Source organism: Triticum aestivum, chromosome 1A (genome assembly GCF_018294505.1).
Source record: "Triticum aestivum cultivar Chinese Spring chromosome 1A, IWGSC CS RefSeq v2.1, whole genome shotgun sequence".
Taxonomy (NCBI): domain Eukaryota; kingdom Viridiplantae; phylum Streptophyta; class Magnoliopsida; order Poales; family Poaceae; genus Triticum; species Triticum aestivum.
This window is the reverse complement of record NC_057794.1, coordinates 504,196,140-504,209,483: the sequence shown is the minus strand read 5'-3', so window position 1 is coordinate 504,209,483 and position 13,344 is coordinate 504,196,140.

Here is a 13,344-nt window from a genome sequence, read left to right as displayed (position 1 = left end):
ACATACTTCCTATGCATAGGGATTTTGTGAGCAAACAACTTGTGGGAACAAGAATCAACTTGCATAGGAAGGTAAAACAAGCATGACTTCAAAACTTTAAGCACATAGAGAGGAAACTTGATATTATTGCAATTCCTACAAGCATATATTCCTCCCTCATAATAATTTTCAGTAGCATCATGAATTAATTCAACAATATAACTATCACATAAAGCAATCTTTTCATGATCTACAAGCATAGAAAATTTACTACTCTCCACACAAGCAAAATTCTTCTCAAGAATAATAGTGGGAGCAAACTCAACAAAATAATTATCATGTGAGGCATAATCCAATTGAAAACTAAAATCATGATGACAAGATTCATGGATATCATTATTATTTATAGCATACAAGTCATCACAATAATCATCATAGACAGCGGGCATGCTCTCATCATAATAAATTTGCACATCAAAACTTGGGGGACAAAAAATATCATCTTCTTCAAACATAGCTTCCCCAAGCTTATGGCTTTTCATATCATTAGCATCATGGATATTCAAAGAATTTGTACTAACAACATTGCAATCATGATCATCATTCAAATATTTAGTGCCAAACATTTTATAGATTTCTTCTTCTAGTACTTGAGCACAATTGTCCTTTCCATCATACTCACGAAAGATATTAAAAAGGTGAAGCGTATGAGACAAACTCAATTCCATTTTTTGTAATTTTCTTTTATAAACTAAACTAGTGATAAAACAAGAAACTAAAAGACTCGATTGCAAGATCTAAAGATATACCTTCAAGCACTCACCTCCCCGGCAACGACACCAGAAAAGAGCTTGATGTCTACTACACACCCTTCTTCTTGTAGACGTTGTAGGGCCTCCAAGTGGAGAGGTTTGTAGGACAGTAGCAAATTTCCCTCAAGTGGAAGACCTAAGGTTTATCAATCTGTAGGAGGCGTAGGATGAAGATGGTCTCTCTCAAGAAACCCTGCAACCAAATAGCAAAGAGTCTCTTGTGTCCCCAACACACCCAATACAATGGTAAATTGTATAGGTGCACCAGTTCGGCGAAGAGATGGTGATACAAGTGGTATATGGATAGTAGATAAAGGTATTTGTAATCTGAAAATATAAAAACAGCAAGGTAACTAATGATAAACGTGAGCGTAAATGGTATTGCAATGCTAGTAAACAAAGCCTAGGGTTCATACTTTCGCTAGTGCAAGTCCTCTCAACAATAATAACATAATTGTGTCATATAACTATCCCTCAACATGCAACAAAGAGTCACTCCAAAGTCACTAATAGCGGATAACGAACGAAGAGATTATGGTAGGGTACGAAACCACCTCAAAGTTATTCTTTCCAATCAATCCATTGGGCTATTCCTATAAGTGTCACAAACAGCCCTAGAGTTCGTACTAGAATAACACCTTAAGATACAAATCAACCAAAACCCTAATGTCACCTAGATACTCCAATGTCACCTCAAGTATCCGTGGGTATGATTATACGATATGCATCACACAATCTCAGATTCATCTATTCAACCAACACATAGAACCTCAAATAGTGCCCCAAAGTTTCTACCGGAGAATCACGACGAAAACGTGTGCCAACCCCTATGCATAGGTTCATGGGAGGAACCCGCAAGTTGATCACCAAAACATACATCAAGTGAATCACGTGGTATCCCATTGTCACCACAGATACGCACGGCAAGACATACATCAAGTGTTCTCAAATCTATAAAGACTCAATCTGATAAGATAACTTCAAAGGGGAAACTCAATCCATTACAAGAGAGTAGAGGGGGGAGAAAACATCATAGGATCCAAATATAATAGCAAAGCTCGCGATACATCAAGATCGTATCACCTCAAGAACACGAGAGAGAGAGAGAGAGAGAGAGAGAGAGAGAGATCAAACACATAGCTACTGATACATACCCTCAGCCCCGAGGGAGAACTACTCCCACCTCGTCATGGAGAGCACCGGGATGATGAAGATGGCCACCGGAGCAGGATTGCCCCCTCCGGCAGGGTGCCGGAACGGGTCTAGATTGGTTTTCGGTGGCTACGGAGGCTTCTGGATGCGGAACTGCCGATCTATTGTGCTCCCCGATGTTTTTAGGGTATATGGAGATATATAGGCGGAAGAAGTATGTCAGGGGGGCCACAAGGGGCCCATGAGGGTGGAAGGCGCGCCCCCCTACCTCGTGACCTCCTCGAAGCTTCCCTTACGTGCACTTCAAGTCTTCTGGGCTTCTTTCCTTCCAAAAATGAGTTCCGTGAAGTTTCAGGCCAATTGGACTCCATTTGATTTTCCTTTTCTTCAAAACCCTAAAACAAGGTAAAAACATAAACTGGCACTGGGCTCTGGGTTAATAGGTTAGTCCCAAAAATGATATAAAAGTGTATAATAAAGCCCATAAACATCCAAAATAGTAGATAATATAGCATCGAGCAATCAAAAATTATAGATACGTTGGAGACGTATCAGGCCTCCAGGGCTCGAATATGAGAGCTCGGTCATAGACGAGTCAGCGGAAGCAACAATATCTGAGTACAGACATAAGTTAAACAAGTTGCCATAAGATGGCTAGCACAAAAGTAGCAATGATCGAAAAGGCAAGGCCTCCTGCCTGGGACCTCTTAACTACTCCTCGAAGCCGAACTCCATGTAGAATCATCCTCGGGATCCTCTGGCTCCTGGACTCCGTCATATGATTGCAATAACCGAGAAAGGGGGAAAAAGAAGTAGCAAATCAACCGTGAGTACTCATGCAAAGTAGTTGCAAGTAAGGATCTACACTATATATGCATTGGTACCAAATGGAAAAGGGTAGTATATGTGGACTGAACTGCAGAATGCCAGAATAAGAGGGGGATGGCTAGTCCTATCGAAGACTACGGTTCTGGCACCTCCATCTTGAAGCATGTAGAATAGAGTAGATGGTAAGTTCACCAAGTAGCATCTTATAGCATAATCCTACCTGGCGATCCTCTCCTCGTCGCCCTGTGAGAGAGTGATCACCGGGTTGTATCTGGCACTTGAAAGGGTGTGTTTTATTAAGTATTCGGTTCTAGTTATCCTAAGGTCAAGGTACAACTCCGGGTCGTCCTTCTACCGAGGGACACGGATATTCGAATAGATAAACTTCCCTGCAGGGGTGCACCACATTTCCAAACATGCTCGATCCCCTTTGGCCGGACACGCTATACTGGGTCATGCCCGGCCTCGAAAGATCAACATGTCGCAGCCCCACCTAGGCACAATAGAGAGGTCAGTACGCCGGTCTAAATCCTATGCGTGCAGGGGTCTGGGCCCATCGCCCATTGCACACCTGCACGTTGCGTAAGCGGCCGGTGAGCAGACCTAGCAACCTCCATTACAAAGGAAGTTGCGTTACGCGGTCCAACCCGGCGCGCGCCGCTCAGTCGCTGACGTCAAGAAGGCTTCGGCTGATACCACGACGTCGAGTGCCCATAACTGTTCCTGCGTAGTTGGTTAGTGCGTATAGGCCAGTGGCCAGACTCAGATCAAATACCAAGATCTCGTTAAGCGTGTTATTTCAAAGTAACTGCGGACACCGACCAAGGCCAGGCCCACCTCTCTCCTAGGTGGTCTCAACCTGCCCTGTCGCTCCGCCACAAAGTAACAGTGGGGGGCCGTCAGGAACCCAGGCCCACCACTACCGGGGTGGAACCACCTATCCTTTCAGCCCCCACACCGGAATCACTCGCGGGTACTCTACGAGCCGGCCCGTCTTTAGTCAGTCATCACATGTATCATGTATATGTATATAAGTATATACCCGTGATCACCTCCCAAGTGATCACGGCCCGATAGTATAGCATGGCAGACAGACAAGAATGTAGGGCCACTAATGGAATACTAGCATCCTACACTAAGCATTTTAGGATTGCAGGTAAAGGTAACAACAGTAGCAGCAAGGACAGGCTATGCATCAGGATAGGATAAACGAAAAGCAGTAACATGCTACACTACTCTAATGCAAGCAGTACAGAGAAGAATATGTGATATCTGGTGATCAAGGGGAGGGCTTGCCTGGTTGCTTTGGCAAGAAGGAGGGGTCGTCAACACCGTAGTCATACTGGGTGGCAGTGACGTCTGTCTCGGTGTCTAACGAGAGAGGAGGGGGAAGAAACAGTAAATATGGAGCAAACAAAGCATCACAAAACATAATGAGGCAATACGCGGTGCTAGGTATGCCCTAACGCGGTACTAGGCGATGCCCGTGAAGGGGGGAAACATCCGGGAAAGTATTCCCGGTGTTTGACGTTTTCGGACAGACGAACCGGAGGGGGGTTATAGCATGTTCGCTATGCTAGAGAAGTGTGGCGGATGAGTAGGCCACATATTCGGATTCGTCTCGTCATTCTGAACAACTTTCATGTATAAATTATTTTCATCCGACGTACAGTTTATTTTATATGATTTTCTAAAAATTTTATACATTCTGAAGTTTTTGGTTTTATTTTAATTCGGGTTGACCAATTCAATTTGACTAGTCAAATAGGAAGTGGTGGCCAACATGTCATTTTCTATTATAGGCTAACTAATTTAATAACTAGTCTAATTGAACCCATGGGACTACTTAGCATAGATTAAAGTAAATTAGTCCCTAATTAGTCCACAAAAGTCCTAAACTAATCCTAGCTAAATAGCCTAAACTAACGAGGCCGGCCACACACTCAACACACGCACACACTAGACGCACACACCACACACACTCTCGGCCATGGCCATTAGTAGCAGCAGTAGCTAGGGGCAGCAGGCAGCACTAGCAAAGAAGCAGCGGCGCAACAAGCAAGAGGAGTGGCAACGACAAGAGCAGCAGGAAGCAAATGCATCAGCAGCAGCAGCACGCAGGAGTGGAAGGCAGGGTGGCAGTAGCAGGCACAGGGCTGCGCGGGCACGACCAGGAGCAGCGGCAACAGCGCAAGCAACAGCAACATGCACGCACACATATGAAGGAGCTCGGGGATGACGACAAACGACGACGAACCGAAGGGGGAAAGGAGGGGATCGACAGAGGAGCTCACCACGGAGCTCGTGGACGTGATTAGAGAGCGCGGGGGCGACCAGATGCGTCAAGCTCGACGGCGAGATGCGACGACCATGGCGGAAAACTAGCTTGATCCCGAGCGAACGATGTAGCTCCGGTCGAACGGATGCACGGGGGTGACGGAGTCGACAATGAGGAACTCCCTGGACAACCTCCCGGTCGCTGGGGAGGCCAGTGGCCGCGGGGATGGCGACGGTGCGTCAACGACAGTTCGGGAGCGAGCGAAACAGAGAAGGATTGGACGAGCGAGGGGATAAGTGAGGTCCAGGGTTTGTCCTGGGGGTTGGGGGTGCTCTTATCCTTCCACGAGGCCGTGGGATGGCCGACACATGGCCCAGACGCCATGGATGCCCTCCACGCAATCCCTGCCTCTCTGTAGTGTAGGTAGATGAAGGTGGAGGTGGGCTAGGCCGTTTTCTGTCTCCACATGGGCCAAAGTGCATAATGAGGCTTTGTTATTTTCTTCTCTGCACTTATTTTAGCTACTGCTTTGTCTTTAGTTTAGTTAGTAATTGAATTTTTTTGAAGAATGAAACTTGGCAAATATTTAAGGTGCACCATTTTGAAGATGCACACAAAGTTTGGGGGCATTTGGAAAGTTTAACCATGTTTATAAAAAGAAACGTTCAAGTTAATTGTTGTTGTTCCATTTATTAAATTCCTGCAATTTTATTTGTGAGTCATATGAAATTGGTGTAGTCATCACCATTTCTTATTGAATATTTCCAACATAACAAACATTTTTATTCTACTGTTAGAAGTAATAATAATTTCACTTGCAATATGAATTTGAATTTGACTTACGATAACCAGGAGAGATTAAGTTTAGCAAAATGGGATGATGTGGCATCATTAGTCAGGAATTCTCTATAGCATAATTACCGGGGTGTTACACCGTGATGCCTACACCAACTAGAGAGGAAGCTAATGATGATGATCATGAAACTTCACATCAAGTTGCTACTGGACCTCGTAGGTCGAACAGAGCACGTTCCGTGCCAGAGTGGTACTGTAATCCTGTCCTGGAACTCATGTTACTAGACCATGATGGACCTACAAACTATGAGAATCTATGGTGATCCTATTACTAGACCATAGCCTCAAGCCATCTATCGGAATCTAGGCCATGAAATCTGAGATAGGATCCATGTATGAGAACAAAGTGTGGACTTTAGTGGACTTGCCCGATGATCGTCAAGCCATTGAGAATAAATGGATCCTTAAGAAGTAGACAGACACCGATGGTAATGTCACCATCTACAAAGCTAGACTTGTCATAAAAGGTTTTTGACAAGTTCAAGGGGTTGACTATGATTAGACCTTCTCACCCGTAGCGATACTTAAGTCAGTCCGAATCATGTTAGCAATTGCCGCAAGTTATAATTATGAAATTTGGCAAATTGATGTCAAAACTTCATTCCTTAATGGATTTCTTAAAGAAGAGTTGTATATGATGCAACCAGAAGGTTTTGTCGATCCTAAAGGTGCTAACAAAGTGTGCAAGCTCTAGCAATCCATCTATGGACTGGTGCAAGCATCTCAGAGTTGGAATATACGCTTTGATGAGGTGATCAAAGCATATAGTTTTATACAGACTTATGATGAAGCATGTATTTACAAGAAAGAGAGTGGGAGCTATGTAGCATTTCTGATATTATATGTCGATGACATATTATCGATTGGAAATAATATAGAATTTCTGGATAGTATAAAAGGATACTTGAATAAAGATTTTTCAATGAAAGACCTCGGTGAAGCTACTTATATATTGGGCATCAAGATCTATAGGGATAGATCGAGACGCTTAATAGGACTTTCACAAAGCACATACCTTGACAAGATTTTGAAGAAGTTCAAAATAGATTAGTCAAAGAAAGGGTTCTTGTCTGTGTTGCAAGGTGTGAAGTTGAGTAAGACTCAAAGCCCGACCACGGCAGAAGATAGAGAGATGAAAGTCATTCCCTATGCCTCAACCATAGGTTCTATAAAGTATGCCATGTTGTGTACCAGACCTACTGTGTGCCTAGCAATAAGTTTGACAAGGGGGTACAATGGTGATCCACGAGTAGATCACTGGACAGCGGTCAAAATTATCCTTAGGTACCTTAAAGAGGACTAAGGAAATGTTTGTCGGTTAAGGAGGTAACAAAGAGTTCGTCGTAAAGGGTTGCGTTGATGCAAGCATTTACACCAATCCAGATGACTCTAAGTCTCAATCTGGATACATATTGATAGGGGGAGCAATTAGCTAGAGTAGCTCCATACAGAGCTTTGTAGACATAGAAATTTGCAAAAATACATACGGATCTGAATGTGACAGACCCGTTGACTAAACTTCTCTCACAAGCAAAACATGATCACTCATTAATACTCATTGGGTGTTAAATCACATGGCGATGTGAACTAGATTATTGACTCTAGTAAACTCTTTGAGTGTTGGTCACATGGCGATGTGAATTATGGGTGTTGAATCACATGGTGATGTGAACTAGATTATTAACTCTAGTGCAAGTGGGAGACTGAAGGAAATATGCCATAGAGGCAATAATAAAGTTGTTATTTTATATTTCCTTATTCATGATAAAGGTTTATTATTCACGCTAGAATTGTATTGATCGGAAACTTAAATACATGTGTGAATACATAAACAAATACCATGTCCCTAGTAAGCCTCTACTAGACTACCTCGTTGATCAAGGATGGTTAAAGTTTCCTAATCATAGACATGTGTTGTCATTTGATAACGGGCTTCACATCATTAGGAGAATTATGTGATGGACAAGACCCATTCGTTAGCTTAAAATAATGATCGTTCAGTTTTATTGCTATTGCTTTCTTCATGTTAAATACATATTCCTTCGACTATGAGATTATGCAACTCCCGGATACCGGAGGAATGCCTTGTGCGCTATCAAACATCACAACGTAACTGGGTGATTATAAAGATGCTCTACAGGTATCTTCGAAGGTGTTTGTTGAGTTGGCATAGATCAAGATTAGGATTTGTCACTCCGAGTATCGGAGAGGTACCTCTAGGCCCTCTTGGTAATACACATCATAAGCTTGCAAGCAAACGACTAAGGAGTTAGTCACGAGGTGATGTATTACGGAACGAGTAAAGAGACTTGCCAGCAACGAGATTGAACTAGGTATGATCGAATCTATCACTACTGCAGGATGCTGCTAACGCGACACTATGATCCGAGACCCTTTGATGAAACTGTGTGTAATGCATTAATCACAAATGAGGATGTAAAAAATGTCAAAAAAGGTGCAAAACATTTGCGATGGCGATTTTAGTTGCGTGTGCGATTCAGGACACATGGTTAACCCGTTCGAACTGTTTGCGATGAGGCAGAACAACATAAATGGGCAGCCATATCAATGTGTGTGTGATATATGACATACCGTTTGCTCCAATGAACTGTTTGCTATTAGGGAGTGCAACAGAAACGGTTAGCCAGATCAAGGTGTGTGTGATATAGGGCATACGGTTCACTCGGATGAACTGTTTTCAATTAGCGAACACAACAGAAACGGTTCAACTTAACAAGATGTGTGTGATACGTGGCAAACAGTCGACTCGGATGAACTATTTGCGATGAGAAATTACAACACAGACGGTTAATACAGTTAGTTCATGTGCGATTCTGTGTGTATAAAAAACTTTGGAAAATGCAAACTAGTTGCTTGCGGTGGCTAGGAGTATCGCACACGATGCGTCTGCAAGTAGTTGTGTGCGATGATTAGTAAGTAGACATATGTTTCCTTATGATAACACTTGTGTGATAAATAACACGTGGCACCGGATACGGTATTCGGGTTGTGTGTGTGCTCCACTTAGTCTTCCCGCGCTCCACATGGGTGAATTGTAAAATCCGTGCCTCTTCCCTCATCTGTTTCCTGCCACCAGCTAATGGCTTGCTGCATATAACCAGGCGGCAACGCACCGCTGCGACACTCCGCGCAGATCTAGTCCTCACCCATCTACCATTATTCCAAGCATGCCAGGCAATGACCAAAACTTCGACGTCGACTCCTACCTACGTTACATCTTCGGCGAGGAGAACGAGTCGGAGCAGGTCGCGGAGCAAGAGCTTCATCGGCCGGTGCAGGCACCATGGCCCATCGGCAGCGATATCGGCGTGATAGTCCTTGGGAGGACAATCGACATATTGTAGAGGAGGTGTGATGAGCAGTTTGCCATCCACCGTGCAAAAGATCCAGAGCTGCTCAGTGGCATGATTGATGACCCACCCAAAGAGCCGCGTCACCAGTGCTCATCGAGAGCCTGATGCCCCGCAAGGAATGGGCAGAGGACCTCTATGATTCAGTCAAGACACCGGCAGCCTACGGCTTCATCATTGGTCGCGGTGGCCATGTCAACCTCGATCCCGATGATGTGGTGGTCAGGTTCGAGCACATCGTTGGCGGAGTTGACATCCCCGACGAAGTAAAACATCGCCACCGTGATATCTTGAGGATGCAGGTGATGGACGGAATTTGCTAACAGACCAGAGACATGGAAATGGAGCGGTTCTGCGGAGTTGTCATGCACGCGATTGCATGCTGTCAAGCTCTTCTAGAACAGGCCTAGCAGCCCCAAGAGCCTCCCAGCGCCAGCAGCTCCGTAGGCGGAGGCGGGTCGGGACACTTGGAGTGAACGACCGCAAGGGTTCTATGCTGATCATGGAGTCTGAGAAGACCATCGCGGAAGGCCGCCAGCATAACCTTTTAGCTTATATTTTATTATAATTGTATGCATATGTAGGCTGTGAGTGTTCTCAGCCTTGCCGCATGTGGCATTTTAAATTATCCTGAATATGTAAGACAATTATTAAGAATTATCAACTGTTGCCATTGTAAATTTGCCTCAATGGCAAGCAGAGCGCGCGCAGGGACGCCAGAGCGGAGCACGTTGTGGCCGCCTCAATGGCAAGCAAAATGCGCGGACGGACGTGAGCAGAGCGCGTCGCGGCCGCCTGAACGACGAGCAACCATGTGGTCAACCTTTTTGCCATCAATGAATTGTGACCTTGTTTCTCGTCACATTGTAGATTACAACACAATAAGTAATTACAAATCTGTTCACACCTATCAAACTAATATGTGTTCACACTTAGCATCGGGCTATAAAAACTACCCACTCGAAAATTACTTCACAGTTCCTCTCCTCATCACCCACAAAACTGGTCTTTCCTGTCAAGTCGTTCTGCCATGACCGGTAGGAGGAGTTTAGTGTGGACATATAACCAGGCAGCAAAGACCAAGGTCATGAAAGCACTAGACAGGTCCTGCCGTGAAGCCATAGCCCCAACAGAGATGTCCCGACGCGTCGCGGAGCCCTCGAACGAGCTCTCAGGGGCACACGAGGGCTCTCACAAGCGCATTCGCGGCATCGGTCATTGCAACGAGCCGACGTTCCTGAAGTCCTTCGTCAGCGACGATGACATTCTCGCTGGTGTCACTACGCAGTAGGAGTTGGTCGACGGCTCGATGAAGCTTCTCAAGATCAGCGATGCCTCGGTTGACAAGGCGACCGGCCTTGTCAAGCAACTCATCAGTGACAATGCGAAGCTCCTCAAGGCACTCGCCGAGAAGGAGGAGGAGGCCGCCATCTGAAAGATGCTGCATGAGCATAGTAGTGCCTCGGGGATGACGCTGACAGCAGTCGTCGAGGAACTGATGGGTGACTTGAGGAAGCTCCGGATCGAGCGCGACCAGGAGGTGGAGGAATCCGTGACTGCTTTCAAGCAAAGTCGCGAGGAAATGAAGAAGGAGCTGGAGGATGTCGTCGCCCGGCGATCCATCGACAAGTAGAGACAGTAGTGACCCAGATCGCTGTCTGCAATTTCCTTCTTCTCTTGCCCTCGTGTCTTCCGGGCTTTGCCGCATGTGGCATTTTAAATTATCTGGAATATGTAAGACAATTATTATCTGCGCCATTATAACTTTGTCGTTGTATTATCCGTTGCCATTTTATTTGTCTTTGTATTATTTGTTGCCCTATGTGGCAATTTAAATTAGGGCGGAATACGAGTTGAAAACACGAACAAAGCAAATGCTGCCATGGGATTACAAGCAAACACCCTCCGTCCAAGTGTTTTAATTAACCCATTAATGGAGAAGTTGTGAGCGAAGCTGGCGCGGCTGGTGCATGGAGGTTAAAGTGCTCGCTTTCCGGTGAACATGGGCGGCCTTGCTACTCTCACGTGTCCTGTCGAGTGTGCAAGGTGGACATGATGCACACGTCCCGTCGAGCCTGCGCGGCGGACTGCTTGCACGCTGATACGTCTCCAACGTATCTATAATTTTTGATTGCTCCATGCTATAGTATCTACTGTTTTGGGCAATATTGGGCTTTATTATCCACTTTTATATTATTTTTGGGACTAACCTATTAACCGGAGGCCCAGCCCAGATTTGCTGTTTTATGCTTATTTCAGTGTTTCGAAGAAAAGGAATATCAGACGGAGTCGAAACGGAACGAAATCAACTAGAGAAGTTATTTTTGGAACGAAAGCCACCTGATGGACTTGGACCCCACGTCAAGGAAGGAACGAGGAAGCCACGAGGGTGGGGGCGCACCCACCCCCCTAGGGCGCGCCCCCCTGCCTCGTGGGGCCCTCGTGGCTCCCCTGACGTACTCCCTGCACCCATATATACCCACGTATCCTAAAACTTCCAGAACAGAGAATAGATCGGGAGTTCCGCCGCCAGAAGCCTCCGTAGCCACCTAAAACCAATCTAGACCCGTTTAGGCACCCTGCCGGAGGGGGCAATCCTTCTCGGGTGGCCATCTTCATCATCCCGGTGCTCTCCATGACGAGGAGGGAGTAGTTCTCCCTCGGGGCTGAGGGTATGTACCAGTAGCTATGTGTTTGATCTCTCTCTCTCTCTCGTGTTCTTGATTTGGCACGATCTTGATGTATCGCGAGCTTTGCTATTATAGTTGGATCCTATGATGTTTTCTCCCCCCTCTACTCTCTTGTAATGAATTGAGTTTCCCCTTTGAAGTTATCTTATCGGATTGAGTCTTTAAAGATTTGAGAACACTTGATGTATGTCTTGCCGTGGATATCTGTGGTGACAATGGGATATCACGTGATTCACTTGATGTATGTTTTGGTGATCAACTTGCGGGTTCCGCCCATGAACCTATGCATAGGGGTTGGCACACGTTTTCGTCGTGATTCTCTGGTAGAAACTTTGGGGCACTCTTTGAGGTCCTTTGTGTTGGTTGAATAGATGAATCTGATATTGTGTGATGCATATCGTATAATCATACCCAGGGATACTTGAGGTGACATTGGAGTATCTAGGTGACATTAGGGTTTTGGTTGATTTGTGTCTTAAGGTGTTATTCTAGTACGAACTCTAGGGCTGTTTGTGACACTTATAGGAATAGCCCAACGGATTGATTGGAAAGAATAACTTTGAGGTGGTTTCATACCCTACCATAATCTCTTTGTTTGTTCTCCGCTATTAGTGACTTTGGAATGACTCTTTGTTGCATGTTGAGGGATAGTCATGTGATCCAATTATGCTATTATTGTTGAGAGTACTTGCACTAGCGAAAGTATGAACCCTAGGCCTTGTTTACTATCATTGCAATACCGTTTACGCTCACTTTTACCATTAGTTACCTTGCTGTTTTTATAATTTCAGATTACAAATACCTTTATCTACCATCCATATACCACTTGTATCACCATCTCTTCGCCGAACTAGTGCACCTATACAATTTACCATTGTATTGGGTGTGTTGGGGACACAAGAGACTCTTTGTTATTTGGTTGCAGGGTTGCTTGAGAGAGACCATCTTCATCCTACGCCTCCTATGAATTGATAAACCTTAGGTCATCCACTTGAGGGAAATTTGCTACTGTCGTACAAACCTCTGCACTTGGAGGCCCAACAACGTCTACAAGAAGAAGGTTGTGTAGTAGACATCACACGCGTCTCGTCCAGCCTGCACGACGGACTTCTCGCGCTCGTCCCGTCTAATCAAACAACTTCACGCACGCCACCGAGTATGGTTAAATTTCAACGCGGTTAATATAATACAACCATTTGCGATATTAACGTGTCAGCTTTTTGTTTCGAAAAGGACTTTGTTGGCTACTAATGTGTGCGCCTCTTCTCAAACTGGACGGTTTTTTTACCATGACATATATGTGCCATGTCATGAAACCATGCCAAGTTTCATGTTTTTTGGGTGAGTTTTTGATTTACTGGTATTTAAAAACCGGGATT